This window comes from Chinchilla lanigera, unplaced genomic scaffold (assembly GCF_000276665.1).
Source record: "Chinchilla lanigera isolate Chin_1 unplaced genomic scaffold, ChiLan1.0 scaffold00025, whole genome shotgun sequence".
In the NCBI taxonomy this organism is placed as follows: Eukaryota; Metazoa; Chordata; class Mammalia; order Rodentia; family Chinchillidae; genus Chinchilla; species Chinchilla lanigera.
Window position 1 is genome coordinate 24726490 of NW_004955426.1, and position 7904 is coordinate 24734393.

The following is a 7904-nucleotide window of genomic DNA, read 5'->3' on the forward strand; positions in this document are numbered from 1 at the left end:
TTTTATCTTTAAAATAAAAAAAAATTTATTATATTTATTCAAGAAGTGCGTGAAATGTTTTGGGAGTTCTTTCAAAGAATCTTTGCTCTGCTCTCGGCAGATGATGATAAGGTCTGTTCTCAGGCTATCACCAATTCAGCTGAGAATTCAAGCTCTGTGTGGAACCAAGGTGACCTTGTTTTGGCCACTGTGTGGTGGGCGAGGGTAAGGATGATGACAAAGGTAAAGAAGTCTGAGGAGGGCAAGTTATTAAGGATCTTGTGAACCAGGGTCAGCTTGAATTACATTTTCTGGTAATTGGGAAATAACTGGAGGTTTTAGACAGTGATGTTCAGGTTAAGCAAAGACACTGAACATCACAGTAGGCGGTTCATAAGGTGCCCTGAACTGCTCTGAGGGTGGCATTGCCTATTTTTGAGTCCAGTTGCATATCTGTCCCTGGCCTTCTCACTAATGGGGTAGGGTTATGGAGTTAGATAGTTGTAGGGACAGATAAATAGAGGGAAGCACTATCTGCTACTGCAGACTCCAACCATCTTAGAAGTTCTCCCTTCGTCCCTGGACCCTCACTATGCAAAGTGTGGTCTATGGGCAAGAGCACCAGCTTTACCTGACAGCTTGTCAGAGTCCCAGGCTCACGCCAAACCTGCCAAACTGGGCTCTGCACACAATAAGTTGAAGAATCACAGCCGTAAAAAGAAGACTATGATTCCATCCCTTTGCTTGTAGTTTTATGGGGACTGAGAGGGGAGGATGCTTGAGAAGGCTCTTTCCTCCCATTTCCTAAGTTATCCTCGACTTGCTGCCTGTGGTAGTGACTTATGTCTGTGACTCAGAGCATAAGAGTGTCAAGGGGTCAGGAAGTTTGAGCACTGCCACATCACAGCAGAGTAATCTGAAGCTTGAAAATGCTCTTGTAGGAAGTGAGAACATGTCTAGTACACTGCTGGGGAAGCAGGATAAAAGATACCGACAAAAGGAAAGAGAAAATCAATCTGCTTCTTTAAAAAGAGGAATGTTGGTGTCTAAATTAAGTTCTCAATATTCTCTTTATCTGGACTTTTTCTGTGTCACAAAACACTGACTAGCTAGAAACCAAGCATGCTCCTCACTCAGGGTCCCGCTCTTCTCTCTGGCCTCATATGATCCACACAATTAAATCTTTCATCTAAAGGCCTTTATCAAAACTCACCGTCCCAGGGATGCCCACCTCAGCCACTCAGCTGAAAGTTGTAATCCACCCACTCCATTCACACACCTTCCCAATTTCCTTCACCAAGCTTGCTTTTGTTTATTCCATAGCATTTCCAGATGACCTGTTTATTTACTATATCTACTGATAGTAACCCCTTTGCTACAATGCAAGCTCCACATGGGAAGGTCTTTTGTTTATTCCCTGATCTAGAAAATAAAAAAATCTGGCCCAATACCTGAAGCATGGTACATCTAAAACAAATGTTGGTTAAATGGAATAGAGTGAGTTTCACAGATAGGCCTTATAATCCACCACTCTGGGTGGCTGAGGCAGGAGAATCACAAGTTAGAGTGCAGCCTCGGCAATTTAGCAACTCAGTGGGGTGCAAAATAAAAAATAAAAAGGGGATTGAGGATGTAAGCCTTGGGGTTAATCCCCAGTACTACAGTGTGAGAGAGAGAGAGAAAAGAAAAAGACAGTGAGAAAGAGAGAGATTATGTGTTAGACACAAGCAACACCTAGATTTGAATCCTGACTTGGACAATTATCATGTTCATAACCTTTGGAAAGTTGATAAACTCTCTAGACTTCTATTTTCTCATAGGTAAAATCTGTCTTGCAAGGTTGTGATGAGAATAAACAAGATAATATTTGAACGCCACATATCACCTGACCCTTAGTAACTGACCGTGCACAGTTACACAGTCTGCAGGTCATTTTTAGACACTATCTTTTATGCCTCCAGCAACCAGTGTCCCGGATATCCTGATTGAATTGAAGGCAATGCATAGCCCAGGGTTCGCTTTTGCTATGTAAACAGAGCTTGATTTTCCACAGCTTGAAAAGATAATATATTTCCAAACTCTAAGATATAAATAAAACCCATATAACCCATAGCATGTCTGTGCTAGAAGGCTCAGGAGAGGTCCTTTGGTTGAACTTTTATTTTATCTGCACAGGTAAGGTATTGAAGACCTGAAATAAAAAGGTTTTCTAAAGGTCATATTGCTTGTTAGTTAAGAGTAGAACCTGAAATCTGGGTTTCTGGATTCATAAGCCAACATTCTTTCCACTCTGTCTGGCAGGAAAACTATTATTATAAAAAGTCTCAAACTTCTTAACCTGTATAAAATTAGGGTGAAGATGGAGATCATTGAAATCATATAATGGAAGGAGCAAAATCCCCTTCATTTAGCTCAGTAGTCTCTGATAAGACATGCCTAACATCTCTGTACCTCATAATTAATGGTCTGGACATTAATACAGACAAACCTGCTTATACACCAGTGGATACTACATTCCCTCATAGAGTTGTGTAGGAGACCCTAATCAAGGAATGAGAAATTGGTAAAGTCATTGCTGCAAAATTTTTCAACTCTAGTATGCTAATTGTATGTCTCTTAGACTGTATCTATAAATTGCATATTTGGATTAAAATTCATTAACCAATTTAATCAACTATTTTGGCTGAATTTTCCCAGAATATTACTCAACAGTATCAGAAATAATAAAATTTGTGGGATTGAATTTCAGTAGTACTAGTAACACTTCCTAAGCACATATTCAAAATTGGCCCACATTCTCATATGTATGGAGTTATAAAGTTGGCTCCTCTACTTGTAGAAGCAGAGGACCAAATAATATGCACTAAAAAAGAAGCTGTATAATAACTTAAATATGTAAGATACAACAGTCTGATCTCTCATTAAGCCTCAAAAAAATTTCTAAAAATAATCCAAAGAAACAAACAACACAGTTGTCATGGAAACATGTTTGAATCATTCAAAGCAAATTAAGATCCCTCCTATTTGCCAAACATTACTGCTCAGGCTCCACTGCACAGCACAAGCCCGTGCAAATCTACATCATAAAACAATACATGGAACGCAGCCCCACGGTAGATCACCAGACACTGCAAAATGTGGAATAATAGGAAAGTCCCCACTGTGGTTGATTATGAAGTCCTTTACTTGAAGAGTATAATAACTCAATACATTTATTCGACAGTATTTATCAAGTGAGTGCCAAGTAGTGTTAGAAGCATCCAGAATTTAAAAATTAATGACATTTTAATACAGTACCTAGCTCCGAAGTCAGACTAAGTTTGTTTTGAAAGCAACAGGCAGATAAGGAAATGAAAATAAAAGCATCCTTGTTTAGCCAGGGTAGATGTCACACAGCTCTCACCGTTGAGTGAAGACTAAATGTATAATTACACTGGGCTGATTTGGGGGAGGGGATAAACAGGAAGTATAAATATTGTTTTAACAGACTAAATCTAAGTTTCAAGGTTGAAAAGGAAATACAAGCAATAATTTAGTCATGGCTAAGCAGGAAGTGCAAACAGACGTAGAACCAAGGATAAGTAGGTAGAATGTGAGTGAATGAATAAATGGCATCTTGAGTCTAAAGTATATTGAAGGATCCAGTTAGGACACTATGCGTGGATCATCACAGAAGGGGACTACCATGCAAGGCACTAGGCTTTGACAGCTCAGAAATTAGGCACATTCATTTTCATGCCATTCCTTACCCTAACTGATAGCGCTAATATGGGAATATACAACAGTTTAGGTAGGATGTGGCAAAATGCCAAATGGGATGGAATAACGAAAGGTCTTATGTAGCCGGGCGTGGTGGCGCATGCCTGTAATCCCAGCACTGGGGAGGCTGAGGCAGGAGGATCGTTGTGAGTTCGAGGTCAGCCTGGGCTACAAAGTGAACTGAGGGTCAGCCTGAACTGCATAGCGAGACCCTGTCTCAAAAAAGACAAAGAAAATAGCCTTATGTTATCCCAGCCTCTGAGGATCAAATGAACCAATATTGCTTATCTGTTTAGCTCTGGAAAAGGGGACAAAATGAGCCTTGCTTTTTTCCTTTTTAAGATTTTAGGACTCTGAACTCTCATCTCCCAGCTCCTAAATCATGGCAGCTGATTATTTCTTAACTCCATAAAAACAGTCAGGTCAGGTCACCCACGTGTATCTGCTCCGTGTTACACAGTTGTTCTCTACGTGTCTGCATCAAAATTCTGCAGTTCTGAGCTCCAGACAGGTTGAACCCCAAACCCTGATATTGGACAGCCTGGGTTGGAGTTTGGTGTGTGACTGTAGAAGATTTAATATTGCTAAAGTTCAACTTTTTGTCTGTAAAAAGGGGATGCTAGTTAGAAACTACCACGGGGGTTTTTGTGAGGCTTAATAAAAGGTACTATATGATAAGAGTCCAATCACCTTGGCCATGATTAGCACAGAGACGTTAGCTTGATGAATGTAATACCAATGACCATTAATGGCCTGAGGACAGAATGTGGTCAATATAGTATTTTAAATATTTTATCGTATTCTTACTAGGCTCTTTCCTAAATCTATTCAGATATTGACCATTATGTCCTATTTAGCTTACCTATACCAGATAGTCCTGTTGGACAGTAGCAGGGTTCTCACAGACAGAGGTAGTACACTGAGGCTTTTTCCAGAAAATAGCATTTATTCGTGCTAGCTCAGGCTCAGTGCATTAAAACCCGAAAGGCTGATCCCCAAACATGGCAAGGTTTTGCCTTTTATACAATTTTCGTGACTTTGTGTCCCATAAATGGTAACACACTAACATACTACAGCTGATTGGGCACAATCTATGTTACAGAATAGTGTTAGAAATGCAGGTGTGTAACTGAACCATGCTGTCTTTCTTGATTCTGAGAAGGCTTTCCCCTCTACCACATTCCTTCAGGAAGGACTGGCCACAGTCCTCTGGGGAAGGGTCTTGGCACAGCACATTTCTCTTATACTAAAACTCAGATCTACACGTAGTGTGCCTTCATAGTTTTCATGAGTCAGACTGTAAGTCTGCTCTCAGTCCAGCACTTCATCAGATATCCATATCAAAGATTCCATGACCAAATCCTCTCCCTCAACATCATCCAGTGGTGGCTTGGGTAGTGCATGATCTCACCTTCTGCCTTGGAAAGCTTGGCTGAAGGCAAAGAAACATCATCAGGCAAAATGATTCTGACAGTGACTCCAAAAACAAAGAAGGCTTCTCAACACAATGGGCCCTGCCGGCTACGATTAACTTGGTTTTACTCTATAAGGTCCAGTGCCTAAGCAGCAAACTATTCCTGAATTTGTAGAGAAGTTCCCGGTAGCTTCTGTGGTAGCTTTTCACTAAAATCTTTAATTTGTTCAGCCTAGAACCTCAATACCCTGTGATCTTGAAACTTCGTATCAAGTTTGAGAAAAGATTCCAGATCCTTTTTTGTAGCTAGAATTGCTAGTGCTTAGAACAGAGAATTAGACAGCACCACATCCCGAGTCCCTCTAAATTGTGACAGGAGAGGCATTATAAAAATATAGTGAAATTGTCCCAATTGTTATTCCTTGCAGATCTTCCTACACAGAGGGCATTTGGTGGTCTGTGGATCCGCTCTGTTTCTTCCACGCACGCAACTTACTGCACCTCCCATCATCTTTCTAGCGATGCAAGAACTGCTGTGAAGACTATCACATCTGTTATGCTCTACATCTGTACGTCCTGCCAAAGCCTCTTAGATATGGTTTTTGGAGGGTGATTATATCATGAAGCTGCCATACTTATCAGTAAAAATGATTTGGGAGAAGAGGCCTGGATGGAGGAGGTTAATCACTGGGGGCGTGGCCTGGAAGTGTATATCTCCCTCCTTTCCTCCCTTTATTTCTGCTTCCTGCGGCCAGGCCATGAGATGTTCTCCTTTGCTAAGCTCTTCTTCCATGCTGCCCTGCCTTGAAGCCAGCCAACTATGGGCTTACCCTTCAACAGACCATGCACCAAAATAAACCTTTTCTCCTTTAACTTGCGGGTGCTGTTGTCCCATATTTGTCTCAGCAAGGAAAAAGTAGGACAATGCTCAAAACTTGACAACAATGTTATGCAAATGTGCAGCTTTTAAAATGCCACTTCCTTTTAGGAACTGTCACAATAAACCTGAATATAAAGTACGGATGTTTCTACCTAAATATATTTAGTATTGATAATATATATTTAGATTTACAATAAGATCCTTATTAAGCAAAGATTTCTTGAAGTCTATTAGATTCCAAATGGGGACAGACATATTTTCCTTTAGCTATTTTGCTCTTAAACATACATACTCCAATCACACAGATACTCTTTTATTAATACTACTGTACACCTAATTTTCTGAATGTTTTTGTTATGTATTGGTAAGATTATCATTTGCTTTTTTATCTATGAATAACCAAAGATCAAGGAAAACAGTTGTTTAAGACAATCGCCTGATGTGGAGAACAAAACTATCCTCTAGGATAAGAGGAAAGCAATCTAAGAAATGGTCAACCTTGTTATGCTACTGGTTCTCAAAATCTGCAGCACATAAAACTCACCAGGAAATACTAGAGAAACTACAGATTCCAAGGACCCCATCCCCTTGAGATTCTAATTTTAGAGGCCTAAGGAGTGAGACCTAGGAGTTTTCACTTTTAGCAAGCATTTGAGGAATAAGATTGACACATAATTACAAGGTGGGAAATAGGATTTTCAGGTAAGGGTCAAAGGATATGCATTATACTGACTAAAGAACAACAAGGTTTCATTTTTTTTCAAGTAATGCATATAGATTATAGATTACAGATAACAACATGATAACAACATACATATAATAACAGAAGAATTCTCTATTTTCACCAGACTGGACAGTTTTGAACTGTAACAAGATATTTGGTAAGGACAGACTTACTGAGAAGTATGTTACTTGGCTAATTATCATAAAGAATAAGAGCTATCGATATTTTATCTGGAAGGACAATAAGAATAAAGCATCAAATATTTTATCTGAATTGTTTTAGAAACAGGGAAACGAAGAAGATCCTGCCTGCAAAGTTTTGCCATCTGATCTGCTATCATTTTATGAATGGAAAAAGCACATTGCTGAGGACTTGGGGTGTCGCTCTAAAGCTCTCGTACATTGGCCGCGTGACCCAACATTGCTTACATAGACTTTTCCTGCTCTTTCCAATCAGTATTTATGCTTTTATACAAGTAAACAAGTTACAAAGGAATCCAGGTCAAACCAGTTCTGAAGAAGCAGGATATTTTGTTTTTGTTTTGTTTGCTTTTTGCACAGACACTACCTGGCTTTTCATTACCCTCCTGCTGTTTTTAAACCCAGAATGAGGGAGATTCAGGACACGCTTCCTCAGCTTACAGGAAACATACACAGCGTGTGTATCTTTGAGAAAAAGGAGAAGCAGAAGAGGAGAAGGGGAACCACCCCTGCTATAACAATATCTACAGTGGTGGTTTGGGTGTGAAATGCCCCCCAGCGACTTCTTTGTGGAAAACTTGGTCCTAATGCAGCAATGTGCAAAGACTGGGCTTACTGGGCAGTGACTGAATTGTGAGAACTCTGGTCTCACCGATGGATTAGTCCATTCCTGGGTTTATAATTGAATGAACTCTTGGGAGCTTGAGGAGACCATAAAAACTGTGGTCCATTTGGGGGAAGAGGGTCACTGGAGGCATTCCCTGGAATAACTCTCCCCCTTTCTCGGATTCTGTCTCTGTCCCTCTGTTCCCACCCAGTCTTTCTCTCTCGCTCTCCCTTTTGGGCTCCATTGAGCTTTGCTCCAACACATTCTCCTCATCACAGGCCCAAGTCAAAGGGGCCAGGCAACCACAGACTAAAACCTCTAAAATCATAAGCCAAAATAAA